This window comes from Nicotiana sylvestris, chromosome 7 (genome assembly GCF_000393655.2).
Source record: "Nicotiana sylvestris chromosome 7, ASM39365v2, whole genome shotgun sequence".
NCBI classification, from domain to species: Eukaryota; Viridiplantae; Streptophyta; class Magnoliopsida; order Solanales; family Solanaceae; genus Nicotiana; species Nicotiana sylvestris.
The window spans coordinates 134376375-134391187 of record NC_091063.1 but is presented as its reverse complement, the minus strand read 5'-3'; positions in this window follow the sequence as shown (position 1 = coordinate 134391187).

Below are 14813 nucleotides of genomic sequence, written 5' to 3'. Positions count from 1 at the left end.
GTGCGGTATCCCAATAAGGTGAATGATAATTTCTCATGCCATTGTTTGTGCCTTTCGACCATCTTCCTTAGTATCTTCTTGATATTCTTGTTGGTTGCCTCCACAACGCCATTCATTTGAGGCCTGTAGGCTGTAGAGTTCTTGTGTTTGATCTTGAATGTTTCACACATTGCTTTTATCGAGTCACTGTTGAGATTGGAACCATTATCAGTGATGATTGATTCCGGAATTCCGAACCGACAAACAATGCGGTCGCGGACAAAATCTGCCACAACCTTCTTAGTGACCGCCTTGTATGATGTTGCTTCGACCCATTTGGTAAAATAATCGATTGCCACTAAGATGAACCTGTGCCCATTTGATGCGGCAGGCTCGATAGGTCCGATAACATCCATTCCCCAAGTGGCGAATGGCCATGGTGAGCTTGTTGCAGTAAGCTCGTTTGGAGGCACCTTTATCGTATCTGCATATATCTGACAGCGATGGCATTTGCGAACATACCGGATACAGTCTGTTTCCATAGTCATCCAAAAATACCCTGCTCGGAGTATCTTCTTTGCTAAGACAAAACCATTCATGTGCGGCCCGCAGGTCCCTGCATGCACTTCGCCCAATAGCCTGGATGCTTCTTTTGCTTCGACACAAATTATTAAACCCAAATAGGGAGTCCTCATGTACAGGATTCCTCCATTGTGAAAGAAGTTGATGGATAACCTACGAAGTGTGCACTTCTGAGTAGAGTTGGCAAGTTCTGGATATTCCCATGTTGTCAGGTACTCCTTGATGTCATGGAACCATGGTTTTCCATCCGTTTCTTCCTCAACGTGGGCACAATAAGCTGGCTGATCATGAATCTTTACTGGGATGGGATCAATGAAATTTGTATCTAGATGTTGGATCATGGACGATAAAGTAGCTAATGCATCAGCAAACTCGTTCTGGACTCTGGGGACGTGCTGAAATTCTGTCTTTGTGAACCTTTTCCTCAACTTCTGTATGTGATGCAAGTAGGGAAGTATCTTAGAGTTCTTGGTTTCCCATTCTTCTCGAACCTAATGTATGAACAAGTCTGAATCCCCGATCACTAGCAACTCCTGAACGTTCATGATAATGGCCATTTTGAGCCCCAAGATGCAGGCTTCATATTCGGCCATATTATTGGTACAAGGGAACCTGAGCTTGGCGGATACCGGGTAGTGCTGGCCAGTTTCTGATACTAGGACTGCTCTTATGCCAACTCCTTTGAAATTCGCAGCTCCATCGAAAAACAACCTCCAACCATCATAGGATTCTGCAATATCTTCTCCTATGAAAGATACCTCTTCATCGGGAAAATACGTTTTTAGGGGCTCGTATTCTCCGTCCACGGGATACTCGGCGAGATGATCCGCTAAGGCTTTCCCTTTGATTGTTTTCTAGGTCACGTAAACAATGTCGAATTCACTTAGCAGGATTTGCCACTTGGCGAGCTTGCCAGTGGGCATGGGTTTCTGGAAGATATACTTCAGAGGGTCCATTCTGGATATGAGATAAGTAGTGTAAGCACAGAAGTAATGCCTCAACTTCTGCGCGACGTGCGTTCTAAAAGAGAATACAGGGCCTCGTACGGTGTGAACTTCTTACTGAGATAGTAGATGGCCTGCTCCTTTCTCCCTGTTTTATCATGTTGTCCCAGAACACAACCGAATGCTTCATACAATACTATAAGGTAAAGCAATAGGGGTCTTCCTGGCTCAGGCAGAACCAAGACAGGTGGCATTGACAGGTATTCCTTGATTCTGTCGAAAGCTTTCTGACAATCATCAATCCACTTGGTAGCAGCATCCTTTTTCAACATTTTGAAGATAGGTTTACAAATGACAGTGGACTGAGCTATGAACCGGCTGATATAGTTGAGTTTCCCCAAGAAACTCATCACATCCTTCTTGTTCTTTGGCAGCGGCAATTCTTGGATAGCTTTGATCTTTGATGGATCCAATTCTATTCCTCGAGGACTAACGATGAAACCCAATAATTTTCTAGTTGGAACCCCGAATGCACACTTGGCGGGATTCAGTTTCAGATTGTACCTCCTCAATCTGTTGAAGAACTTTCTTAGGTCTTCCATGTGATCCTTGCTTTCTTGGATTTGATGATGACGTCGTCCACATATACCTCGATCTCCTTGTGTATCATGTCATGAAAGATGGTAGTCATGGCTCTCATGTAGGTGGCACCAGTATTCTTCAAACCGAATGGCATCATTTTGTAACAGTACATTCCCCATGGCGTGATGAAAGCCGTTTTCTCTGCATCTTCCTCGTCCATCCATGTCTGATGATACCCGACGAAACAATCAATGAAAGACTGTAACTCATGCTTGGCGCAGTTGTCAATTAGAATATGTATGTTCGGCAAGGGGACGTCGTCTTTAGGACTGGCCTGGTTAAGATCCCGGTAGTCAACACAAACTCTAACTTTCCCATCCTTTTTGGCACTGGCACGATATTGTCTAACCATATCGGATACTCTACTACCCTGAGAACTTTGGCTTTGACTTGCTTGGTAACCTCTTCTTTGATTTTCAAACTCATGTCGGGTTTGAATTTCCTGAGCTTCTGCTTTACCGGCAGACATGTTGGATCTGTTGGCAGTTTGTGAGCTACAATGGATGTACTGAGACCAGTCATATCATCATACGACCAGGCGAATATGTCTTCATATTCCTTTAGGAATTCCATGTACTCTTTCTTTTCTGATGGTGACAGGTGAACACTGATGCGCATTTCTTTGACATTCTCTGTATCTCCCAGATTAACGACCTCAGTTTCATCCAAGTTAGACTTAGGCCTATTCTCAAAATTCTCAACCTCTCTAAGGACCTCATCTGGTATATCATCCTCTTCTGAATCCATATCCGTTTGTTGCGTTGTCTCGTTGCAAGTCACAATCGTTGGTTCATCGTCAAGGCAAGTAATAGTAATGTTGTGTAAAATAAAGTGAATGATAGAAAAAATAATAAGAGAGAGATATATAATAAACTGAAATGCTTCGATTGAATTCATAATTGTTTTGAATATCAGAGCTCTTTTCAAAATTAAAAGACAATGCGGAAATAAAATCAGCTAGTAAAAGGTAAAAACGTGATGCATGGTGCTTTTGTTTAGCCTTGCTACCCCGAAGCTTTCTGGGCCCTGGTGGTTTGCTGAGGCGTTCTCCTCGGTTCACAACTTGTATAAAGGGCCTTCCTCCCCTTTCTCTTTGAAAATAATACAGCAGTCCATATCATCATCCTCCAGGAACAGATTCTTCACGGCTGCCAATGTTTCATCTTCTTCCGACCCATATATAGTATCTGCCGGCTAGTAAGTCTGCTCCAGGTGAGGTATCGGATGCTCCAGTGGGTAGTAGGGCGCGATGGTGGCGACCAGTGATTGAACTCCTCCCAAGTGTACTCATACCCCAAACCAAATGTAGTACCATGTTTCTTCAGCTTGATGGGTTTGACGATTCCCTGGAGGTTTTTGACGAGTCCCTTTCCAGGTTCGTATCCATACCAATTCAAGATACTTTCAATCTTGTTATCCCACCATTTATCTTTGTCTACAGCGTTCACTCTTTCAATGTGGTGGTATGTTTCTCCGCCTATTCTCCTTCTGCCTCCAATCATCGGGATGGTTTGGCGAATATATATGGGGTTGCTACCATCACCATGAATAATCACCTCTTGGTGATTCCATTTGAACTTCACTACCTGATGTAGGGTCGATGCTACAGCTCCAGCAGCGTCGATCCATAGTCGTCCCAACAGCAAATTGTAGGATGCTGGGACATCTATCACCTGAAAGTCAACGTTGAACCAGGTTGGCCCCATTTGCAAGCATAGGCTGATCTCTCCGATAGTGGACCTTTGGGACCCATCGAAGGCTTGGACATTGATGGCTCTATCTTTGATCTCGTGCAGGCTCTTTCCCAATATTCTAAGAGTGATAAGCGGACAGATATTGAGGTTGGATCCTCCGTCGATCAAGACTCTAGTTATGAAGTAATCCTCGCATTGCACGGTGATGTGCAGGGCCTTGTTGTGACTCAGTCCTTCCGGTGGCAGCTCATCTTCGTGGAAGGTGATTTTGTGGCTTTCCAGTATTTGTCCTACCATATTTGCCATTTCGCCTCCAGTTATGTTGCTGGGCACATAAGCTTCGCTCAATATCTTCATCAAGGCATTTTTGTGTGCGTCAGAGCTCTGTAGAAGAGCTAGGATGGAGATCTGCGCTGGTGTTTTGTTCAACTGCTCAACGACCGAATACTCCTTAGTTTGTATTTTCCTCCAAAGATCATCGGTCCCAGTTTCAATAGTCCGTTTAGAGGCTTGCTTACTGGACTCGGCTAGGTGCTTTGGAGTGTAAACCCTGCCTGTTCTGGTCATACCCTGCGCAGCAATTGCTTCTCCCATCTTTGTCTTCCCTTTCCTCCTAGCTTCAGCTGTGTAATCCCATGGTATGGCATTTGAGTGGAACGGTGTTATGTTTGACATTGCTACAGGAATGGGTACCCTCGGTGGTAACACAGCAACTTCAAAGGGTACCGGTGCTTTTGAAGCCCCAAACTCAACCTCAATTGGCCCGGCCACCTTCGCAGAAGAAGGTGCTTAAAATTCGAGAGGTATAGACATGTTTACTTCATCACCCCTGGAGGGATGATTCTGCACAACAATTGGGTTAAGTGTGACTGTCGGTTTCTTTGGCTCATCATCCTCAGCAATCAATCCTATCGACCCCTTGGGGTCCCAGTCATCTTCGATCTTGATCATGTGAATGTCTCCACCGTTGTGGTCAGGCAGAGGGTTATTGCGGACATTAGAAGCAGGCTCCTTTGCTACGATAACCTTATTGTCGATCAGAGTTTGAATCTTGTCCTTCAACGAGCGGCACTCATCAATGGTATGTCCCTTCATGCCGGAGTGGTACGCACAGGTCTTATTAGGGTTTACCCACTGGGAAGGATTTTCTAAAGTTATGGCAGGGATAGGGGAGACGTAACCAGCAGCTTTAAGTTTCTCATACAGCTGGTCAATTGGCTTAGCGATGGCTGTATATTATTTGGGAGGTCTGCGGTCAAAATTTGGTTTGGGTCTAGGGAAATTTTGATGAGTAGGAGGTGATTGGTAGTGAGAGGTTTGGGCATTATAAGCTTGGTAAACAGGTGCAGGTTGAGAGTATCTGGGTAAAGTGAGTTGATATGTGGGAAGTGGAGATGATTGCTAAACGGGTGGTGGATTTTGTTAAGAGGGTGTGGGTGCTTGGTAATTTAGGATGGGCTAATATGTAAGTGGAGGTGACGGGTAAGTGTGGTATTTTAGTGGTGATTTGTCTCCCTGTGCAACCATCACGTCACTCACATCCTTCTTCTTGGATGTGCCACCAGACTGTAAAGCCTTGTTGGTGGCCTGTAATGCTTCAAGATTAGTAACCATACCATTCTTAATGCCTTCCTCAATTCTTTCTCCCATCTTGATGATATCGGAGAATTTTTGGCCCTCAATCAGCATCAACCTCTCATAATATTGTGGATCCTGAGCCCGGATGAAGAATCTGTTCATCTGTTCCTCTTCTAAGGTCGGTCTGACCTTAGCACCCTCTGATATCCAACGAGTAGCATACTCGCGGAATGTCTCGGTAGGCTTATTCTTCAAATTCTAGATGTAGAATACATCTGGTGCATTATCTGTATTAAATTGGAACCTATCCATGAAATCTGATGCCATACCTACCCAGCTTGTCCATTTCTTGGGGTCCTGACTGATGTACCAGGATAAAGCATCCCTCTTCATACTTCTCATGAAGAGTTTCATACGGATTTTCTCATTCCTTCCGACTCCGACCAGCTTATCACAATACATCCTCAAATGGACTCTGGGATCTCCCGTGCCATCGAACATTTCGAACTTGGGAGGTTTGTACCCCTTCGGAAGTTCAACATCTGGCTGAATGCAGAGGTCCTCATAATTCAGCCCCTCTATACCTTTGTTTCCTTCCATGCCCTAGACTCGACTGGTCAACTTCTTGAGTTCTGCTGCCAAGTTTCTGATAAGAGAGTCCTTGTCATCATATTCAGGTGCACTTGAGATTGGTTGAGTGTAGTAGGGTACGGTATCTACGTAGATGGGAGTGTTGTAGAGGTGGTCGTTTGTGGTGTTCAGTGGTTCAGGAATGAGGAGTGGAGTGTTGTTTGGAGTGTGGCATGTGTTGCAGTGTTGAGCATGAGTGGGTTGCATCTTTGGTTGTGGGGTGTTCTGTGGAGGTGCGGGATTTTGAGCATTTGAAAAGTTGACATCAGGAGCGAAGAGAGAGAATGGTAAATTTGCCAAGTTCCGAACTTGATCCAGTTCTTCTCGGAACTTCAATAATTTCTGCTCAAGTTGGGTAGTAGTTTCCTTAGTAACCGGGGTATCCTGAGGAATCTCAATTCTTTCAATTTCCTTTCTGGCGCTTGAATCTCCCATCCTGCCTTTGTTCTTATTCCGGATAGGACTCGGAGGAGGAGGAGGTGGAGGGCCCTTGGATCTCGTACTGTATGATGATGGTGCCAGAATGCACGAACTAACTTTTGGGGAGGGGAATAAAAAATAAAAGAAAATCAAAAAATAAGGTAACAAGTTAGTGCGAGTTATGAGAAGAAAAGTTGCAATATTTAAACACATTGTGCAAGAATATAAATTGCGTCCTAATTTGGGTGACTCATTGTGCCCGAGGTAGGTCTAGCGACAAATTAATTTGGAAAACTTATAATGCTAAATGCCTCATTTTATTGATAAAAATAAGGCGAATCCAAAACGACACTAAAATAGCGGACAGTAAAAATGTCACTAATGGCCATTGGCCTTATTACATTAAAAGCGAAAAGAAAGACTCCCAACTACTTGGTCCCAGAAGGTCCTTCTTCAGGTTGAATGTTCTCATTGATCAAGTCCTCCAGCTCGCGCAGATTTTCCAGTAAAAATGCTATCGCCAGACGTTCTCTTTTACCTTCCTCAACATTTTGACAGTCGATGACTCGTTTCCTCACTTTCCCTTCCAATTCCAGCAAGTTGTACTCCAGGTATTCTAGCTTCTCACTAGCCTTGGTGACTCTCTCTTTCCATTCGTTGATTTGGTTGCTCGATGGGAGGTTTCTCCACCAAGTCTGCAAGAGTGAAGGTATGTTTACCATACCGAAGTCAGGAACTTTGTCATTTATTTTATGCAAAACAAAAGGGTTAAGACCTCACCCCCACCGGACTCGACTATTTAATACCAATAATCAGCATAAAAAGCATTTAGTTCTCCAAATAAATGTACAGAATATGGTGGCGTCCGTTTGGGTTTCAAGGAAACCCAGTGGACTTCGGACAGGGATATCTTAATAAGTCATTATGTGGACAACATAACTGACTCGGCTAGGTTTGACCATGATGCATGCACAGTTAAACAGAGTAAGGTTTCTATCGGGGTATTAGACAGGTACCCTTGAGAGGACAACTCAAGAGGTAAAGGCACGGAACCATCGACTGCACCGTTGATCGACTGATTCTATCGCAAATACGCCTTTACCGAATTTAAAGGGTGATAATATTGGAAGAGCGCAATCACTCATTATAAGCGTTGCTATGGTATTTGTTTGGCACGAGTGGAATATGATGTTGGATGCAGTTTACAAGAATGAAACAAATTGACATGTATTTCCACGTTCATAAGATAAATGATTACAATAATTGCAGTAATTACAACAGTATTGAAATAAAGTAGTAAAGGAAAGCAGTTAAAGGAAAGAAAAGACATGAAGAGCCAAGTCAGTTTCGTAGTGAAAGAATAAAAGACATTAAATAAAGCAATTAATGAGACAGTAAAGTCACAAGCAATATGCAATAGTAAAAGCCTAAAGAATCCCCAGCAAAGTCGCCATGCTGTCGACGCCCCCTTTTTCTATGGGTCGAAATCGGGTATACGACATTGGGATGACAACTCTATTCCCTTTCGAGAATTGGGTTTAGAAGTTGAAGAGTCGCCACCTAATGTTTATAGTGCATTAGGACACTTTATAGAAGAGTTTGAGTTGGGAAACCAGAGTTCGAGTAAGGGCTAGAAATTATCTCGAGGGGAAGGTGTTAGGCATTCCTCAAGATCCACTAGTGTGGTCCCGGCCATGCTACAATTGTGACTTTACAAGTAAACAATCAAGGCTCAAATAAGGATTCGCATATAACATTGCAATTAGGTTGAAAACTTTTGAAGGCAAGTAGAGAGGACAGAAATTTATGAAAAAGGATTTGAATAGTTTTACAAAAAGAGATGAAAGCAAATAAAGGGAAGGGGGTCCTAGGTTTACAAATAATATGGATCACATCAATGCAATATCCAGCAATCACTCCTCAGAAGAGGGGTCGCACGTGATATTGGCGCGCTGGTCATCATATCCATATTCTACTCATCCCACCCTGTTAAGGTATTAAAGCGCGGAATGGTATCGTTACTTATTGCATGCTATTACCCGTCCCATCCTATAAATCCTAGAGGGTATTTAGGACCACTATTCCTAAAAGGTAAGGACTAGGCTGAACCCTTAGGTTTAAAGGACAAAATACTAAGCGACATACATAACAAGTAGGACTACACATAAAGGGAACACAAAGGCAAATAAAAAGCTCACAGATCCCTCCACAAGTAAACATGTAATCAGCACGTCTCAAACACATTTAAGGTCTCAAAGATAGGATATTTCAGAAAACAAGAATAGATAACAGCAGTTGAGTTTAGCGACAAATAAAAAAAATCGTTAAAGCATGGTTTTTGAAAATCAAGTAGTGACAGTAGCTTAACGAGGTGCTGGACAAGTATTCAAAATAGCACGATTCTAGGCAGAGAATGGTAACCCAGTAGTTTGAAAACATAATAGAACAAGAACCAGAAAATCAGTGAGAGTAAATAGATGCACAATTTCAAGATTTTGTTTCCAGATAGAGTGGGAGTTTTTTTTTAAAAGAAAAAATAGAGTGAACTTCAGCAAGAATGGGAGCAGCAGAGTTCAAAATTATAAGAGGCTGATTGGTCTTAAATCGGTAAACATGATTAATCGATTCTTATTAGGGCTAAAGTTTGTCTAGGAGTCGTATGTGTTGCCTAATTACCTCAAAGGGGGGTGAACATGCATATTAATTCCGGTTTTAAAAGGATGCAGCTAACCAAACTTGTATTATTAGATTAAACATACTGGTGAGGCATTCAACAATTGCAAATAAAAACCCTAAGTAACAGGATGTCTAATGCACATAGAAGCTCCTAAAACATGGTCTCTAAATGCTAATGAGAATGCAGCAGTAATTTTATAATAGTTACTTGTTGGTTATTAACTAATCGTGATTACGAAATGAGTATAATAACAGATTGAAAGTAAAGAGCCTAAAACAAGATTACTAATATGTGAGATGCATGTCCTATACATGATATCTATTGCGCAAGTAGGTAAATAAAGTCCTGTAAACATGTTTTATACCCATTACTTGAACTAAGCATGCATAACCCCTCCCATATTCACTATTCGACCCCAATCATTCGTTTACAAATTATTACAAATCAAGGATAGCCGAATTACAGTAATAAAGAATAAAAAATAAGAAGTTATTCTATAGGGAGCCTTCAGCCAGGCCCAATCTTCCAACCTCACTCTTTTCGAGTTTCACAGCCTTTGCCATGGTCTGGGTGCGGAAAAGCTCCCTAAGTCCCCATTGGGTCCCTGGCCAATACCAGCACCCAAACATTTACCAAAAAATGTTGAACAAGTGCAGTGTGGAATTACCAGCCTTGTGCATCAAAGTTCAGTGAGTACTCAGAGATACTCAAAGCAATGCTTACACGAAGGGGGTAGAACCTAATATCTAAGAGTAGTGAGAGTGCGTGATATAGTTTTAAGGAAATTGAGTTGAGAAAAAACAGTTTAAAAATGATCCATATAGAATCAGTTCTTGAAAGAAAAACAATTGAAGAGTGTGACAGTTTTGTAAGAAGGTGAGTAGGACAATCTCAGAACTAGAATATCACACATAGTTCAGGGAAGCAAACACAAACAGGGGAAAGGGGAAATGGGGACAAGTAGTTCACATGTAAGAGCATAGTTGCACATACGTAGACATCAGAGAAAACATTTCGGAACTTAAACAATCACAACACATTTCATCCCAAAGCTCATGGAAGAGGTTCAGGATTATTTAGTAGCTAGGAAGGGTCGTGAATACATGCTGATAATGTACTGGGGCTAGGGGTAAGGAAGAACTGTATTAAACAAGTAAGGGAAGCAGTAGACATGTTGAATTAAGGGAAGGGTAATCACATCAATGAACTAGCAAAGAGGCACGCTAATTGCAATGAAAACAGCAGAACCATAGGTAGAAGCATAAAAGAAATAAGAGAAAGTGCAATATGCATAAAAATATGTTGTTTTGGAAGCTGTAAATCAAATAGCAGACATACCAGTCAAGAGTGGGATAATAGAGCAGTAGTGTGCAGGGAAGTAGAGCAGTAGTGTGCAGACCAAGAGAGAAGCAATGTATAGAGCAATAAAACAGTAGAGTAACAAGTTACTCAGTCTTGGCTTTTAGCCGACTAGGTAACCAGTAGTCAATAAGAGAAGCGAGCGAGAATGTGTAGGAAAGTAAGAGAGAACAGTGAGTATGCTTGTGTGTGTAAGAGAGAGTTCAGAACAGTGTGGTTGTTCGTCTGTTATGCTAAACAGAGGGTAGAGTATTTATAGTTTTGAAAACAAGTAAAGAATAGGGTAACAAGTACACAATTATAGAAGCAATACCAATTGGAATCAATCACAGGACCAAACTCCTTTTAATTAGGGAGTCATGATTCGAATGGTACAAGTTATATCAGATAAGGAAAGAATCACTTAGACTACTGAATCTACCATAATAGGAGTAGTAAAGAATGTAACATGTAATAAGGGCCAAATACGTAATATTTCAAGTAAGGAAAATATATCCTGAATATTTGAAAGTATGTTTATGCGCATAAATATGGTAAAAATATAAATTAACTCTGAAAATTAGTCAAAGAATCACGGATGAGACTAAAATCACAAGGAATTAGTTCTAAGTAAGGAAAGCATCTCACAAATAAGGAAGTGATTCAAAATCAAGTGAAAAACTTCTAAGGAAAACATATACAAAATCAGGGATTCGAAGAGATGCACAGAATCAGCAGAATATTTGGTAAACAATGAATAATTAGACCTATTAAACACAATAGGCACGAAAATCAGAGAACCCTAAGCAAGAAATCACAGAAATAGTAGAATGTTGGAACCCTAACAACAAAATTAAAGCATAGAACTCGGAGAATAACCCAGAAGATCACGCAAACAAGCAAATAATATAAACACAAACATATAGTACTCAAAATCAGAAGATAAAGTGATTTCGAAAAGGGGTTCAGAAACCTTAGTTTGACAAAAAAGGGAACAAAACGTTTAAAACTTGAGAAGTCATAAAGATAGAGTAGAGAGTAGTGTAAAACATAAAGGTGTGAGTTAAAATCGTTTAAAAATACAGAGATTTAAGAGGTCTGGGTAGAGATTAGGGTTTCATAAGAAACCAGTGAGAAGTAGGAGAAACCTGGCTGTGAAACTCAGCAATAATGGTGTTCATAGCACCATCGGACCAAAACCCATCGGAGAAAGGCCGAAGACAAACCAGGCAAAGCTTTTAGTGACCATCTCGTATGTTGGAGGCTCTTGGGGTCTCTAGGATAGAGGGAATCAGCGAGAAAAGGTTTCACGGCGGCTGGTGGTCGAAAGAGGTGAGGCTGGAGGTGGCCGGATAGATGGTGAAGGCCATCGGAGAAGAACCAGAAGGTTCTAGAGAGAAGGAGGAGAGGAAGAGACCAAGTAGAGATAGAGACCGGTCTCGATGAAATGAGGGGTCAGAGGGGGTAGTTAGAATTTAATTAAGGAAACGAAATCTGGGTCGTTGATCTCATTTGATCAACGGCTCAGATTAAATCGAAGTTGGGCCGAGTTATTCGGAGATTGTGCTGGGCGAATTTGGATTGGGTATTGGGTTAATTAAAAATCTGATGGGGTGGGTTACAATTGGGGCTAAAATTGCAATAATAATAGGTTAGGTATTAAATAGCTAATTTCTCCCTCTTAATTTTATAAAAATAATGAAAATGATTTTAAAAGAAAATTAAAAGTACTGAAACCATTAGTAATACAAAAATACTGGAACTGATTTTGCAATTATAAAAATACTATTAATCGAAACATGGGCTATAATTGCAATTATATGCAAATTAGCTTTAAAAATACCAAATAAATTTGTAAAAATATGCAAAAATCACCTTAATTATATTTTGGTGTAAATATGAGAAATAAATAAATTATTCACCAAAATGATAATTTTGGGAATAATTATTGGATTTTGCACTGCTAAAATAGACAATAAATTGGTTTTGAAAAATCCTTAAAAATTTTGGGAAAAATACCAAAATACTTGGGCATGCTTATGTATGCACATATATGTTATTTTGAAAGTATTTTGAGAGTAAAAAATACTTAAGGAAAAATTGGGTATCAACAGCTGCCCTCTTTACCCGGGAAGGATGAAAGAGTTGTCGGGTAAAGATAAGATGGCCAATTTGACCGGAAGTGGAGATTTGAAAGGAGTTCTGACCGAGCTCTGGTTTCTGAGCCGCCTACATATCCCTGGTCTTACAGGAATCAGGCCATATGTAGTTCAGGAACCATTAACGGAATATGACGATGGAGATTTGAAACGGGCGAACGCGATGTTTAGATTGAGAGAGGTTTCTAAAATTCGATAGGCTGCGGGAACCGGAGTGGGATCGCTCCTGCTGAGACGGCCATTGCCAGCCGGTGTACCTGCAAGTCAGCAATACGAGCGTATATTGTGCATAAATTTAAATGTGATACAAATTCCCATTGGACCATGAATGTTGTCTTTGGACGGTTAGGATGACGTCCCGGGCTATGAAGAGTGTAAATAAAAATTTGCAGGCCATGAAATGATGTTCTTGGGCCATGTAGATGATGCCTCCGAACTATGATGCCTTTGAATAATGATATGCAAAAGATAAAATGGGGTCCTCAGGCCATGGCATGGCGTTCTCGGGCTATGCAAATGGTGCCTCCGAACAATGACGCCTTTGGACAATTTGGCGATCTTTAAGCCCATGAAATGTAGAAGGTGGCGATCTTTCAGCCCATAAAATGTAGGATTTGACGATATTTCAGCCGATGCAAGACGTAAATAAAAGGTGGCGATATTTCAGCCATGCGAGAGAGATAAGGTGGCGATCTTTCAGCCGATGCAAGAAAATAAAGTGGAAATATTTCAGCCATGCAGGATGGAGACAGAGCTTAGTCTCGGAAGGCAGAAAGGTAGCCTTATGCAAAATACAGATGGAGACTGAGCTTAGTCTCGAAAGGTAGAAAAGTAGCCTTATGTAGATGATGATGGAGGTAGAGCTTAACCTTGGAAGGCAGAAAGGTAGCCTTATGCGAAATACAGATGGAGACAGGTCTTAGTCCCGAAAGGCAGATAAGGTAGCCTTATGCAATGCAAGGAAATGCAAGATGGAGACAATGCTTAGTCTCAGAAGGCAGAAAGGTAACCTTATGCAATGCATAGAAATGTAGGATGGAGACAATGCTTAGTCTCGGAAGGCAGAAAGGTAGCCTTATGCAATGCAGAGAAATGCAGGATGGAGACAATGCTTAGTCTCGGAAGGCAGAAAGGTAGCCTTATGCATTGCAGAGAAATGCAGGATGGAGACAATGCTTAGTCTCGGAAGGCACAAAGGTAGCCTTATGCAATGCAGAAAAATGCAGGATTGAGACAATGCTTAGTCTCGGAAGGCAGAAAGGTAGCCTTATGCAAATGATGATGGAGGTAGAGCTTAACCTTGGAAGGCAGAAAAGTAGCCTTATGCAGTGCAAGAATGTAAAAGGGCGATTAGTAGCAAGATCTCTTAGCTGATAGCCGATAATGACAATATGACTGCTGGGGAGATTGTGTACGGATAGCAATTGCGGGCACGTGATGGTTCTGAGAAGTTGCATTCTTGGGAAAGTGTGAGTGCATAAATATATCTAATGATATTGCGAATTGAGTGCCTGCATCCAAAGAAAAATCGTGAGTTCTGTAAGGGGAAAATGTTAGTTCGTCTTCCCTGGGCTCTTGACGTTGTGTTTCATTAGGGTAGCGTCGCTAAACAACAGCAATTCGGATAATAGTTATGCATGATTTAGTAAATATAACATAAGTATATAATCGAAAATAGTTTTCTTTAGATGAACCAACGACTGCGACGTGGTTCCAGACATTGCAAGCTCTTTCGCTCCGGAATTTTGAGGGTCCTCCTTAAAATTCTGCCCCAGTTTGCTGAGCGGATATTTCTGACGGCTGTGCTGAATGACTAAAAAAAAATCATCGTCGGAATTTTGAGGGCCCTCCTCAAAATTCTGCCCCAGTTCCAATAGCGGGGGGAAATGGAATTTTTATTAAATTGCGACCGAACCCATAGGGCTACCTACGTATCCCCTCTTAAACGGGAATCAGGTCAGACATAGTTCAAATTACATCATAAAGGGAATCATAAATGGTTACACATAGTATTGTTTCACTGCATTTGAATTGATTGGCTTCGGTCAGACTTCTCCGTCCATTTCTGCAAGAATAAGGGCTCCTCCAGTTAGAACTCGGTGAACCATGTATGGACCCTGCCAATTGGGAGAGAACTTCCCCTTGGCTTCATCTTGATATGGGAATATTT